The sequence below is a fragment of the Tachypleus tridentatus genome, chromosome 9, assembly GCF_004210375.1.
Source record: "Tachypleus tridentatus isolate NWPU-2018 chromosome 9, ASM421037v1, whole genome shotgun sequence".
NCBI lineage: Eukaryota > Metazoa > Arthropoda > Merostomata > Xiphosura > Limulidae > Tachypleus > Tachypleus tridentatus.
In genome coordinates, this window is record NC_134833.1 from 10,851,243 (window position 1) to 10,854,753 (window position 3,511).

Sequence of the window (3,511 nt, forward strand, 5' to 3'; positions counted from 1 at the left end):
TTTATTAGCATATTGTGCCACTGTCTTAAAATTTTTATTTTAGAGAGAGTATAATTTCTGGCCTGGTGAATTGTTGACCAGACCACTACCATCTGTTGACTGTCCTTTTTTTTTTTTGTTGCGACTTTCTACATGACTGTTGACTGTAACACCTTCATAAGGTGGTAAGTGGTGTGTTTGTCTATTTTAATGATGGTGCTGAAGCCATTATTGCAGTAAATAGAGGGTGAATGTAGGAGAGATGCATTAGTTTGAAAGTTTTCTTAAGGTCTTGTATAGTAATTTCATCCCGACTTATATGGCCAATGCATAAATGTCAGAGAACAATGACCACTGTAATGTATGTTTTGAATTCTGAGCATTCTTCTAGGACAGCCTGGATGCCACAGCCATATAAATTAAAAGATTTACAGAAGTGAACAGTGATATTTTGAATTTGTTCCTTACTATAAATATTAATATTGTGGGCAGACCAGTAATTTGGGTGAAAACATGTTTGTTGCTGCAAATGTTTATCTGTTTAGCCACTTGTAAAGTTTGTCCAAGACATCATTGATAGCTGACAATAATCTACTTTTGTCATCTTTTTTTTAGTATTTCCTTTGTTTCTTTAGTGTCCCTTCAAATGTTCATTTTGACACGTATTACATAATTTTCTTTCCATAGTCCTCCTTTACTTTGCATGGAAAGAAAAATGGTCTGCGCTGTTTTTTTCTTTTTCATGGGGCTTTTTCTTGTAGCCAGGGCTCAGCATGGCCAGGCAGTTAAGACACTCAACTCATAATCTGAGAACTGTGGGTTCAAATCCCTGTCACACCAAACATGCTCACCCCTTTTAGCTTTGGGGCATTATGATGTGACGGTCAATCCACTTTTCGTTGGTAAAGAGTAGCCCAAGAGTTGACGGTGGTGGTGATGACTAGCTGCCTTCCCTCTAGTCTTACACTGCTTTAATTAGGGACAGATAACCCTCGAGTAGCTTTGTGCAAAATTCAAAACAAACCAAATCTTGTATCCAACAAAGTTTTCCAATTATATTTGGTTATGTATTAAGAAGTTTGTAAAAAAAGTGATATTGCTTATATTGTATCATCTTGTTTCATGGGCACTGCTGGGCTTACAAAAATATCATGTTTCATGGGCACAGAAATGATCATCTGATAATTCTAATACCTCAGTTACTTTGTAAACCTTTTTAAGAACTTTTATAGAACAGGTTGTCCTTCACAGTGGCAGTATATTTGAACAACCCATGTGCAGCTGTTGCCAACAGTGTATGTCTACTATTTTGATATTGAATGTAAGTCATATGATAGAACTTGCTGTGAGAATGTAATGAGGAATATCTACCAGTAACTATTTTCTTAACTTTCTTCCTTTCATTAAAGAAAGATATTAACTGTCATAGATAAATTAAATGTGTATCTCAATGAAATTGTTGTTTTTTTAAAAAAAATAATTCTTTCTGCCTATATAGCTAGGCTTACCATAATTTCCAAGCCTCAAACAGGGACAGTTCTCAATTTTTAATATAGGTAGCCATTGGTATAATCAAGAAGTGCTCTCATATTGTTACTCTCCTCAAGCTTCAATGCTGTCACAAAAAAAATGAATACTGATAGTTTATATCTCTAACATTTATTTAAATTCAGCAAGGCAAGGAACATAAAAATTTCATTTATTTTACACTGGGCACTTTGTTTTGTGACCATTCATATTTTCCACTTGAATGAACTTTCTTCAAAATGTCTTTGTTAGTTTTTATTTTTTCAAATAACTCGCTGCAACTCAAGTAAATACTGAGTTTAAAATCAAACAGCCCTTTTACTGTTGATTCATTCATTAGACCTCTTTCTTGAGACCGAATGCTATTCATCTCAGAAAATACTTTTTCAACGAGGGCAGAAGTTCTTGGTAAACACAAAATGTACTCCGTAACTTGCCTGAGATTAGGTACAGAAATACTTTGATCTGTGAAGTGGTTGAAACATTCTACCCATTTTTCTTCACAACCTATTTCCACTCGTCACATTTTGATGATTTAACAAGAACAACTTCGTCAAATAGATCGTCAACATTGACTGCAGCATTTCCAAGTGTTTCATTAACATTTTCAGAAGCTGCTTTTTTGTCAGGCCACAAGAAAACACTGTTTTTTATCTAAAAGTATTCCCCACCACCAAAACTGTTTTCTCACAGCTCAATATAAGACAGGCAGCAGTCATAAAAACTGGTAAATTCCTTCATAATCATCAAGTCTACCTGACATCCACCCTCTTCATCTACCGCACTGAGTAATTTGTTTTTTTGCATCAAGAAGAATAAAGTTATTATCTCGTCTTTCTTTCAGGTTGGTTTTCAATTTAAGTTCTGTAACAGTATCACTTGAGTTACTTTTTTTTGTTTTCTCCATGGCTAAAATCACTTTGTTGAACAAGACTAGTTGTTCATGAACAAACCATAGGTACATTTCTCTGCACTCTCAAAATCTTTTATCAACAGTGGGCACTGTTCTTATGAACAAAAATATGACTTCAGTCATTCATAAATCTGGAGAATTCTCTCAACAGCTGGTAACAAAGACAGAAATCACTTATTTCCATATTGAAGAACCTTTTTGTACTCAATTTCTACAAACAGAATTCTTTTAGGTGTGTAACATGCACAGTGTAAATGTGTAGAAATACTTCTAAATTTTGACCACCAAGATTTCCACTTCAATATGAAGGACATTAACTGCAGTTTGGAGACAGTTATTCACAATATGAGTACCACAATCAACACTCACAATATTTCTACCAAGTTCCTTCTTCAATCGACTATATACATTGTTTTTTTCCCTTTCTCTTTACACCTTCAAAATTTGTATTGCAGTTGTCACCACAATAAGCAACAATATTGTTTTTCATAAATCATGTTTTTTTTTAACGTGAACACCAAGCAATTCTTCAAATTTTCTGATGTCACTCCAGGAACTGACTTAAAGTCTAAACGTTTTACTTTCTCCTTTCTCTGGCAAAACATCACACCATGACAGATATAATTTTGGCATCTTTTCGGTTTGAAGCATCTGCTGCTGTAAGTGAAACGAACTGGACCTCTATTAAGTCTCTCTTCAATTCCTCTGCTGCAAAAGAAACAACTGCATTCAAAATAATAGCCAGAATGAAGAAGGAGGCTATCAGTTTGGAAGAACAATCGGCTGTTTTAAAGCTTATGGACAGCACTGTGATAAGCATAGGTTGTTTCTAATGCAGCTATTAACAAGTCGCCCTCTTCAGGTACAGTTTTCTGATGAACATATCAACTCTTAAACTTTGAGCAGCTACTGAAAGACTAGCTGCATGTTTAGCACTTTTTAAATGGTCTTTTATGTCTGAGCGGCCACCATGTGATACAGAAAACTCAGATGAACACTGGGAACATTTGACTATCCTCCCTGCCACAATTGTTTTTAAAGAATGGATATTCTTTTTGCAAATCACTTTTGAATGAGCATTTTTTTTTACCA